Source organism: Amia ocellicauda, chromosome 3, assembly GCF_036373705.1.
Source record: "Amia ocellicauda isolate fAmiCal2 chromosome 3, fAmiCal2.hap1, whole genome shotgun sequence".
NCBI classification, from domain to species: domain Eukaryota; kingdom Metazoa; phylum Chordata; class Actinopteri; order Amiiformes; family Amiidae; genus Amia; species Amia ocellicauda.
In genome coordinates this window covers 11,880,178-11,892,963 of record NC_089852.1, presented here as the reverse complement: position 1 = coordinate 11,892,963, position 12,786 = coordinate 11,880,178, and positions in this window count along the sequence as shown.

Below are 12,786 nucleotides of genomic sequence, written 5' to 3'. Positions count from 1 at the left end.
TATTTGTTTTCTTCCATACAATTCTTGTAATAAATGTTATCTTTTGTTGAACTGCAGTTTTATTATGCATTTTTATGAGGATTAATCTGTCTAATAGTTACTTTTTTAACCGAGAAGATGTCAAACTACAGTGACACTTTATTCTAGTTTTATGATGCTAACATAGTATTCCAATCAGTTGTCATATTTTGGTTTTGAAACAGATGAGAAGAGTGAAGAGACTTATAGCAAATAATGTAACCAATATTAATCTACTTGTTGAAAAATATGTATGAAATCAAAGCAAGGATTCCATGTCTACGTTTATATTATACAGTGACCTACGTGTACATTCATACTCTTGATAAATTGTAACAAAATTGAGATTTTACAGAACTTATGCCATTACCTCTAAAATGTATGATGTTGCCCTGTGCAGTCTGGTTATTAATAAAACATTACAGATTTTAATTTAATTTGAGGGAAAAAAGATTGCACACTTGCATTTCTTCTGGCAAATAATCTTTTGCTACATTTTATCAAGAGTATGAAGTTAAAGTTAAGGCCACTGTATAAATGATCACTTATGTCACATTAGATACTTTCTCATTTTCACAGTCTGCTACGTCCCTTTAACACTTTTTCAAAGAGAGATTGTTTTCCAAAAACTCACAAAAAGGAACTCTCTGATGGAGGAGTGGCTTGTATTCTAACAAATAAATGCAGATTTCTAGAGAATCTGTCAGCTATGAATTATCTAATTGATACCATTGGTTCAACAGAAGATGAATGAGAGGGGATATTTCTCCACCTCCTTGTGAGTGACAATCAGATCATATTGGTTCCCCTGCTGCCTCTGTGAATGGCACTGTGTATGTGATGCCGGTTTAAAGGTTGACCATCACATCTTAGCTCCACCTGAGCAGCTCAGAAGCCGGTCTGCATTATAAAGTAAAGGCCCTGCAACACAAAGAAGGGAAAAAACATTCCAGTCAAGGTCACCGAGGGCCCCTCCACCCTTACACAGGAAGACAGCAACGAGCGCAGAAGGGCTCTTCCAAGCTGCCAGTGCACAGCCTTGCCCTTTAATTGCTCACAGGAATTTCCCACAGAACATGACTGACACCAAGGGATGATCTGGCTCCACACAGGAGAGTGTAGAAATAGCAGTGAGGTGGTGAGGCGATTACTGAGGATCCAGCCAGTCAGCCAGTTAGTCTTGAGCTGCAAAGATGCCATCACTCTACCGTTACACCTACTAAACAATTAGAGTGAGGGCTGCTTTCACCCTATAGATGCAGTTTTCACTTTACTTGCTTTTATGATTATCTCTATTTCTTTATTACTATGAATATGTAGCTTCATAAGCACACTCAGAAAGGTGGAATACTACCAGAAACCCTGAGTTAGGCTAGAATCAAACTTTTTAGATTTTTGGACTTTTAGTTCATTTTACTTCTCCCGCATGTGTGAACTGTGAATGATAATTGCAAGCTGCTAAAGCATTTGTGAGTTATCCCTAGGGTTTTGAGTTACCGAAAGCCATAGCCATAGCACAAAAAGCTGGATTTCTGATAGAAATCAGTTAAATCAATTCAAAACAACAAGAAAGCAAATGATGGAAACAATGCACACCCCAAGACTATGTTTCCTAATGTCACAAAAAATCGTAATAATGAAATGATGGTGAAATTTAAACATCCAAAGCATCATCTCTTTAGTCAACAAATACATTCAGTGCAACTGGGCCAAAAACATGGTGGTTACCCCTCATGAAGTCATCTCTGCCAGGTATTACTATTGAAATAATGCAGTCAAGGGTTTTAGGAAGAACTCATTCATGCACTGCTCAACATTTAAACCATTGCTTTTCAATAGCACCGTCAAAATCAAAGTAATAATAATACAGCACTATGGTAAACTCTCCCTAAAGACAATTAAATAAAATATAGCATTCAGAACAGCTGTATATATAAATGGCACACTATGCAACAGAAAATTAAATCAATCATTTTTTGCTTCTAAAGACTCATGGATTTCCCTCACAGAACAACAGGTGTTCCTGTTTTACCGAGTAGCAAACATGAAGTCAGGTGTCCTAAGGCATGATGGATGCTTTCAGGCTGCTTGTTGAAATGATCTAGGGCTCTCATTGAAAAACATATAACCTGGGGAGATCTACCTGTTAGTAGAGAAGGGGGCTATACCCGCTGTCTCTTGTGCTCCAGCTACACAGATCTCTGTGCATCTTACCAGCAGCGTTCCAGGGCTCACAATGTGTCTACGGAGGATCTGCCGTCTTTGTAAAATGTGACGCTGAGTTGTTGTCATTTCTGATCAGTCTATAGAAAGAAAAAAAAAAAGAAATGAACTATGAAGTATTTGTTTATTTTAATCAGAATGTCCATGGGCATTTTCATTCAAGAATGAGGATTATGCAATGCTGTGCTTATTTGTTTAACAGTCCTTCTCCATTGTATAATTCTTCAGAAGCATATGTGTTACATAGATGCTAGAAACAGCCCTGGATGCAAAGCCTTTTATTATTGCGTGTATAGAAGGTGTAACAAACTGTCTATGCCCATCAAGCTCTGGACTCTCAAATTTCAAATTTCCTTCAAAAGTAACCTATTTTTGCCACAGCTCGTGGGATTTCTCATTGATTGTTTGTTGTGTGCTTGTTTGGTTGTCTTCTCTACCTAAAGGCACACAGAATCAGCTTCCATGGCATACACACAAAAAAGGAAACATTCGAATGAGGACAAAGCATCTCAGAGTGTGTGTGGAACAAGGAGAACAAAGCTTTCTCAAAGGAATCAGGAAGAGATCTTTAGGAGGCAATTGTTACATTTTTGGCATTTAGATGGACCAAAGAAAAAACACTACCTGCTTTTATTGGGTGGCCTGGCCAGTAGAGGTCAATGGAGAGCACAGAGCAAAATCAGTTCAGACTGGGTTTTGTTTTTCCCTTCCTAGCCCACTGACCCATGTGACCAATAAAGGACACGCAATCAACTCTCGTTCCACATCAGCAGCATTAGCCTGTGGTGACCCCTAATGAGTTCCTGAGGTATAACAGACCTGCGGGTCAGTCTGGTCCTGAGGGTGCCACAAAGGCCAGAGGCAAGGAGGTAGCTGGAGGCTGGTCATTGGGCAGCCAGCTTCCTCTTCAGGGGGAAAGGCCTAGGAGCAGAGCTGCAGGCCACATCACTGACAGCCTCTTTCCCGGGGATGGACCACACAGTCTTGGGCTTCAGTGTCAGGTAGGCAGGTTTCACATCAAGGAGGACATTTGCAGCGCCAAAACCTGAGATTACAAAAGCACTTTTAAGAAGTCACTTGCTCAGAGCTTGAACCTCCTGGTGAAGACAGCCTAGCTGAGTTTTAATATGTGTGCATCTGCTGTGCATTTAAAAAATAACCACATTTTGCTTCTTAATTAAAAAACTAAAACCCTATGAGTCCACACAAGGAGTTCAAATTTGGCTTAAAATATAATAGAAGATATAGTTTATAAAAGTAATTAGGATATTTTGTCAATTAAAATATACCACAATATAAATGATCAACTGCCCCATGACTAGTTTAATATTGAATATATTAAATCACAGTTACTCTCCCTATCTAGTTTCACTACAGCAACAAACGGAAAATTGCCACGAATGCTGATTTTGCCTTGTACTGCCCAAAACTAGCATCATAAGATGACTCGGGCTACCCCTACATGGCAGTCCACTATGAATCCTGTGAATACCTCTGGCAACCAGATAGTATTCCAACCATCTCATCACTATCTCCATAATTTTCTCCCTGATGCTTTGGAGCTCATAGCAGCTATCCAGTTTCTTAACAGGCACTGGAGTGGATCTTGGTGGATTCCTAATGTGCTCAGGCTGCTTTAAATGGCCCTCAGAAAAAACAAAGGAAATCGAACTTAGAACTGAGCTTGAAAAAAACAATGGCAATAATCACACAAGCTTAAGGTTAATTTAAGTTTGCTTAAATTGAGGCACTGCATCAAAAATGTATAAAGAACTGTCGAATTAAGAGCCAGGTAACATAATAACAGTTCAATGCTTGAATCAAAATGTATTTCAAACTATACTGGTAGCATTTCAAGACCTAAGATGGGTAAAGGAATGACAATTACAAGCTATGATTTCTTCTGACTGTGGTGTAAATGTTCACTGCTAATTACACAGATGAGGTGTATGGAGAAGAACGTCTTCTGGAGATGTGAGACGGTAAACCATGTGGACTCTCATGCTCTCGTAAACCCGAAGAACCCCTGGCTTTTTGACTGCAGTGCTTAGTTATCTCTATAAATCTGTGAGTAGGGACAGTGATGTGGGTCACAGCGTACTGGGTCTGGTTCCCTCAGGCACGAGGTGATGACCTCATTCTGCCAGATGAATGCGAGAGCCATGGAGAGCTGAGTCCCGATCGTCAGAGACGGTCATTAATCTACAGACAGGCACCATCAGGTTAAAGCCACTACAGAAAGACAAATAGGCTTTCATGCCAAACTCTCATGGAAAATAAATAAATAACAACGATATGCAATACAATAAATAAAGCCTTTAAATACAGAATATCTTTTTAGATACCTTATATGTTAAAGTATTCATAAAACTGTAATACTGCACTTCAAGGTACAAGGCACACTTTTGTAGGATCATTATACAAATACATATATCTCAGAGGTCTCTTTAGCTGGCAAACACCTGATAGTTCTGTCGGGTTTCAGGCTGCTGCTTCGAAACCTAGTCCCAGTTATTAATCTTGTGGCCCTCCTTCTGGTTCAGAAGCAGTGCTAATGTACTGGTCCTGTAATAACAGAAATGCCAGATTATTACCCCTCTCTCCACAGCATCCCGAAAGATCGTCATTATCCCATGAATATCTATAAAATGTCTACTTTGCCTCTTTATCTCAATTGTATTACATTGATACAAAAGACCATAATAGAAGCCCAAGGGCCTATCTGGCTATTACCTTCTTCCTGCCTCAGCTTGCTTGTGTATGTCTATGAATGATGCCATTTTGCTTATGGATAAACACTGTATTTGGATAAAAAAATTATGTATTACAACAAAATCCTCTACTGGGTTTGAGAGAAGCATAGCAATTCAGCTCTTGCACTTTGTGACATTACACCAGGGACCAGATTATTGTGCCAGATATTGACGTGTCCAGATTACATTTGCTCTCAAAGAAATATGATGACACTACACACAGCTAAAAGACCAGGAGTGAAATATCTGTACTTTCCTGGGTGGTGGGCAAACCCATAGCCATGCGGGGTAAATGAGGCCAGCAAAGTCTCACTAGGGTGGTTGTTGAACAGGTTTGTGTAGAAGCAACCTCTTGTCACAGAGCAGGGCACCTGGCACATAGTTACACAGCCAGTGGGGTGGCGGAGACAGAGCAGTCAAAAATGGAGCAATCTCATTTGCTCACGGAGAATCTAAAACTTTGATTTTCAAGTTTGTTCATTTCCTGGTGGAATTTATTTTATTTTTCAGTGAAATTTTGAATAATATGTGGGGGGTTTTATTTGGAAATTGAAGATAGTCAGCGTAAGGAATACTGACAGAGAATGATGAAGATTAAGCATCTGGGCAATTCTATTTCCTGAATTCAGAACATACTGTATATATAATCAGTTGTTGTCTGACAGTGTTCATGATCCCTGTCTGGAAGCACTAGAGATATTCCTGTGCATAAACTTGAGATGTTAGCTCACATCACCCCATGCACACAAGAGTGCACTACTGTAGATTTCGAATAATTCCAGAAGCTCTTTCTGCTGGAAAGGATGCTTTCAAGTCCACTGGTTCCCTGTGTACTGCATCCCCAATCCCATTCCAGTCAGGCCTGATGATAATACACGAGACACAACTATTAATTCACGAGCACGCCTGGCAAAAAACTCCGCTCTGTGCATGGAATTTGAATTCAATTATTAGCTGGTTAATGCAGGAATTTACAAAATCAGGAATGCCCTTAAGGGAGCACTTCAGTCCACTTTATAAGGCTTTTGCTTGGCAAGGCTGAGACACCCAACTGGGACACATACTGCACACTCCGATACAGTAGAGCTCCTGGAGTAGCCAACATTAGCTCTTCAGTTCAATTGCATTGCTTTGCAGGGCTTTGAGTCAATACAGACAGCAGGGTTAAATAAATGACTGATAAATCATACTGGTTGGGTTCAGAAAATGTGTAAACAGTACGGACTGGAAGAACTGGGTGAACGAAGTGCGTACAGGTAGATACTGGTAAGGATACTATACAAAGCTGGTGCCATCAGGCAAGCATAATGCAGTTTGTGTCTTGAGCAGCTGTCCTCAAAGTGATTGGTGCTGGGGATCAGAGGCGTGAGTTGGCCATGGTGGGAGCTGGGGTGCTGGGATTTCTAGTGACCCTTCGCCTCCTCCTCAGCTTGATGATCCTTACTGGGAAAATCAAACAAAAACACTGGTGACCACTGGCCAAACAACCTAGTCAAATTCCACATTTACATTTAGGGGTTTGATACATCATAGTTCAGCTCTGATCTGATCATAGTGCCTCTGCAACTGCCCTCTCATTCTTGACCATCTTCTTTTTTTATTGCTTGTTCATCTCCCAACAGTGATATTGAAGACCAGTTCCAAACAGCACAGGCCTTTTGGCTCAGCTTGCATGTGTGGTTGCCAGCACTGTTGTTTTAGAAGCCGCATCAGCTGTTTCTTGAAGCTGCCGAGTGAAATGGATTGTGCCAAACAGCCACAACAGCAATGGGAATGTGCCTTTGAAAAGTTCCTGGAGGCAAAGTGTTAAAACTGGTTTGTCTCTCTCTTTCTGAAATATCCAAAATGGTCTTAAATATTTAGATACTTCAAGCAAAGAAAAATAGGGTTTATTATATTTTATCACTTTATCACTATCAATTTGTGGAGACGAAAAATTGGACACTGAGAAAAGCAGAATAAAATGCACAATAACTACACCCCGGGCTCAGATGCTCATTTTACATGCACTGTAATGAAAGGTAAAAATGATTTAATTCATGTTTATTACCTCCGTAGATGTGTGCAAAACAAATAATGTACTAGGCTCTGAAAACAAGATAGCAAATGCAGGAGAGGTGGTGAAATCATCATGTACAGCACTCATTTATTTATAATGGCTTTGGTTTATTCTTACACAGATGTATCACTGCTTCCATCTTAAAGTACAGTCACAGATACACCTTATTTTGCTGTAATTATTTATTTTTCAATTACTATAAAGGCAAAAGGTTAAGCACTGCAATTTTCGAGAAAATGTCTAAATACCTGGAAAATAGTACCCAATTTTTTATTTTTTTCTCATTCTTAACTTTAAACAGACTTGCCCTGATAAGGCAGCTCTGCTGATTAGAGAGCCCTTGATTTCAGATAACATAAGGAGGGGAAAAAGAAGAGACTGCACCTACATCTCTTGAAGAATGGGCCTCAGTTTGTCTCCAGCCCACTGGCATACCTCCAGGATCTTGGGGTGCAAACACCCGCAGGGAGGGCTGCCACTCCTCACTGAAGAGAGGAGAACACCTGCAAAGAAACTGGCCTCCAGGGTGAGAAGCAATAAATCATTCCAATTAAGGTACCCACTTCCTCACCACATTATAACCAAGTCAGACCCAATTAAACTGGAACTATAGGCTGAAGGATTACTGTGGGTTGTTTTATTTATCAGGGCCAGCACTCACTGTGGCCTACACTGTGCTTGTTAAGCATTATTTTTTAGTTCACGTTATTGTCGTGGTGGGGAAAGTGAGACATGTTCTTGACCATTCTCTCTTCAATGAAGTTCTGATTAAAATATTCAGGTAAAGAAAATGCCTGATAAAAACAAGAAGAGCGGTTACCTTGTAGGCCAAGGAGAATGACAGATGGGACAGACATTCTTCCAGGTACAGGCGAAGAGAGGAGATAGAGAAGATGTAATGTTAATAATAATAATAATAATAATAATAATAATAATAATAATAATAATAATAATAATAATAATAATTTCTTAGCAGATGCCCTTATCCAGGGCGACTTACAAAATATAAGCGCAATACAAAGTGGAAAAATACAGTTCAGTACAAGGCATGAAACATTACAAATTCCAATTTACATATTACAATGTAATTCAAATCATAATACATTTTACAAATTCCAATTTACACAAGTGTATACAATATATGAGGTCTTACATCCTGGATTGTAAAAGCTGAGTGCAGACAAAATGTTAGGTCACAGTCAAGGGCCAAATAGTAGGGGGGAATACTAGAATACTAGGGGGAGGTATAAGGGACACTAAATAAGACAGGAATTTTCAGGACAGGATTTATAGAACAACCAGGATTGCATTAATAACAGGTTTAGCAATAGGAGTCAATTTTATGTACATGAATATATTCCATATCATCTCTTAAACATGACAATAACCTGTCATCACTCTCTATGTGAGGAACTGGTTTTCAGTGTAGAATACTATTAAGTTAAGCAGTTTCTATGGATCTAGGTTGCCTGCATTTCTGTCACCCTCAGGGACAAATCAATTGTCAGTCAAAGAAAAAGAACAAGAAAGAAAAGCTTCAACAAAAGACTCCAATGCACATTCATCCATGAAGGTTAACATGCAGGTTAATGTGCATATTAGTCATCAGTTTTGAGAAGCAGTCTCATTGTTTTTAATGGTTTCTAGGAATTGTTGTCATATAGCAAAAGCTTAAAACAAACGTGGTTAAAAATGTAATTCCATCAAAGGGCAGTTATTCCACACATTATCACAGAAGGGATTGCAAAGATTTCATGCATTTATTCATTTATTTTTTAGGGACTCTTGAGCCATTATACGACTTTGGAAATCAATAACGGATTACAGAAAGTGTTTAGTCCAGAAATGATCTTTCACTATACATCAGCATGATCTCCTACACTTTGTTCACATCTATAGGGGAGATGCTTAGAATAACAGCATCATATCATAACACAAATTAGCAATTCATTAGAAGATCAAGCTGTAGTCTAATTGAATAATTTCTTGTGTTAGTTTAGGATTTTTGGGTTGTACTGCATGAGCTCATTTTGATCAGAGCTGTAATTTCTAATGCTGTCTAACAAAACACAAGCACTTTGGCAGAACTGCAGTTAGGTAGGTAACGTTGTGTCCTTAGCTGTAGCTAGGTTTTAAAGTCTTGGCATAATAAAAAGTTTAAAACACAGCACAGAGTCGTCAGAGGGGGACCTGCCAAGGGCATGATGCACTGCTCTTGGAAGCTTTAGTTGGGCTCTTGAGTAGAACAGATGGCTTGGTTCCAGGTGGGACAGCACTGAGCTCCTCCCAGGTTAACTGACAGGTTTTTATCGCCCACTGGAAGTCAGAGGTCCCTCTCCCGGACAGTTTTCTGCACCTCCTTGAGTTTTTGCCCCTTATAACCCAAAGCTATTCTCCAGGTCCATGACTCCTTGTTCCCTACTATCACTTTCTAACATGGCCACAGTTTTGATCTGAGACTCTTACATGTTCATAGCTTTAGAATCAAGTTTGTCATTACCTGGGGGAAGAATAAAAAAAAAAAAAAAAATCCATTCCTTCATAACAAGAAGCCTATGTTCTAATCATTTCTACCATTAACATATTTGGAAATACACAGTTCACATGATTTTTTTTAAGTTGGGAAGTATTTAAATAATCAAATGTAGACAAATTAAATTAATAATTGAAAAAATCTGGACATCCTCAGAGAACACACCTCCCATTATATAATGCATCTTTCATAACAGTGCTCTGGATGCTCTCCTGGGATACTGGATTGAATAAGTGCTCTTTTCTGACCCATCTAGATCCCTCTCTATAAAATCCTGACATTTCACAAGAGATTTTGCGTTTGATAGATGAGGTGAGCTTCCAAGGTTGCTTTTTTTTTTTAGATCAATTTACCATGTTTACTAGTAAAACAATTTCCTTTAGTGCCCCTTAGTTTGCATGGATATTGTCCCTAGAGAAAACTAAAATGGAGCAATCTACCTTGCTACAAAGCCAGTCTCCGTCAATGGTGCAACTGCCACACGTTGCCAACAGTCCAGGCATACAACTCCTTTCGTTCCAATTTGAACCCATACTGATAAGTAAATCTGTCTACAGTCTCTGTTGTATTTAGAGTGCATTACAATAACTTTACAGTATTATTACATTTGTTTTATCTGCCCAGTTCAAATAATATTCAATGTACCCATAGCAAATTATTTGTTTCACTCAGATTTGCACCAATAAAACTTGATGATAATTCAATATGCCTTTTATATAATCCTCTAGGTAATTTATTTGTTGCAAATCAAATTTGTGTAACCTGCTGGGAATTTCCAGAATTATTTATCTCATACTTTAGTAAATGTCTTCATAAACTTAATTCCTGGGTCATTTTGCCAGTTGGTGATTAAAAAAACATTTTCTAATTTGTTGCCAGCCTCATTGTATTACACCAGTGCATTACACTAGAATAAATCCCATAGTGCTCTATCCAGACAGGACTCAAAGAGATGTCGACTCACTTTTAAACCACATCACAGCTTGGCGCCTGTTGGCCTTCCTGTAGGAGACTGTTCATTCGTGTGCGTGACCTGAGCAATCCTCAACCTACAGCACACTCACATGACCACTGAAAGAGACTGCTGCTATAACCACAGTGCAGAACAGATCAGGGAATGCCAGTCCTACTTGGCTGAACATTGAACATGAACAATGAAGTCAAATACCAAAGCATGTTAAACATTCTCCCTCTGAGCATGAGCTGTTGTTTATATACATATATATACATATATATATATATATATACACACACATATACATACATATACACACATTCAAATTATATATAGACATTGCATACAGTATACATACAAACATACATGCATGCTCAGGCCTGTTTTTTTTTTTTTTTTTTTTTTTTTCCGCTCAAGACTGATGGTCTTTCATTTTCCACAATTTCAGCAGAGCAGCAGAATGTCATTAAGGTGTTAATGGGGTTCTGCCCACAGTGGACCAGCAGGATCAATTTTACGATGGCGCTAATATTGTAAAAGGCAGCTGGTGAGAAGGAAGAGGTTTAAGTGCAGTTCAGTCAGGGCACTGGAACCATGCACCGCTGGCTGGTTTTATTTCTAATTGCTCTTTTTTAGCACTGCTTCATGCAAGAATAAAAGTAATTAAATTCACTTTTGTCCTTATGTTATAAATAAAATGCCATTTCAGAATTGCTTTGGCAGTGCAGTGTGTTGTCACCACTTTGGCCGAAAAAGAATATAGTAAAACATATAGTCCACAAATTTAAGGGAAAAGGAATGTCGAAAATGAGAATAGCTACCAAAGAACGACTGCCATTTTTCCTAACCTCAGGCAAAAACTATAAAGGAATAATGCTTAAAGAAATAAAAACACCAACTTGCTAATCAGATATTGACCTGCTGAACAGCATATACTTTTTGCCTTGCATTTTTATGTATTGTGCAAAGCTCTTAGGGTAGAAGTAGCTAATTTTATTAATCAGCACTGTGTTACAATAATGAACAGCCTAAGGGCAGAATACAGGAAATAGAGATAATTAAAAAAAACTAAAAACAAACCTGAAAGAAAATAGCTTGATTGCATCTAGGGCAATAAGACAAAAAGCTTGAAGACTTAATTTAAAATAAAAATGTTTATTAAATCAGGGGGAAAGGAAGAAATAAGACTTCTTAATCTGTATATATGCTGGAGGCAGTCTCTGGGATTGCATTTACTCTCTACCTGTCCATGTTAATCCTACAGAGCGGCTTTTCTCCTATACAATCAAACCTTTCATTTTTATATCCTTCTGTACTAAGCAATCCCAGAGTCTCTCAGGAAAAGAAACAAAGAGAAATCAGGCTTTAAAACGTTTTCACACTATGGACAAACTGTAGTGCTACATTGGTACCCACTGTCAGCAGCCGCGTTGTTGGTGTGAGAAACTGTTGCATAAAATGCCACTGCAGTGTGGGTCACCAGAGGCTCAAACTGTGAGCTCAGCATGAAAGTAATTACATCAACACAAATCAGGTTGGGGGTGTGCGGGGAAGGATTTTTATGGAGTACAGAACAGGAACAATTTTGTATTGAGAGAGAATTTCATTTTTTTTTTCAGTGGCTTTGTGAATTCCAGTTGGATGGATATGTGGTGTGAGAAAGGAAACCGAGTCTACCTAGAATAAAGACCACGGGTGGATATTTAATCTAGAAGGTGATGGGATTCCAATTTACAATACATTTATATATATTAAAAAAAAAAAAAAAAAAAAAAAAACAGAACCATTCCCTGGTATCCTCAACACTGTAAGTGAGCAGTCTGCCACCTACTGGAAGTATAGCGCACATACCATTTTAGATCGTAATTTTCTTGTCAGCCTGGAACTTACCACACATGCAAAACATGTATTAGTATGAATATATACAACGTGACTGACAATATTGAATTGAAAATAGCTCATGTCCTTTAAGGAAGAGGGAAAATGAGGGGGTGGGGAGTTATAGCTGACAAATAATTACTAACTTAAGTTTCAAATGAAGGGTGTCAATACTCTCAGCCGCATGCAGATTGCCTATTTACAGTTACCCAGCCTTCTACATTTTGAGGACAAATTACACAAGGTCTTTTCTGCTGCTCCTTGGAGACTAGAATGATCTCTCGAGTGAGGAAAGTGAAAAAGGTTTAGCCAATATGATGGGATGACAGACTTCTTAATTTGCATAACTATGCAAGGGGAAACAAAC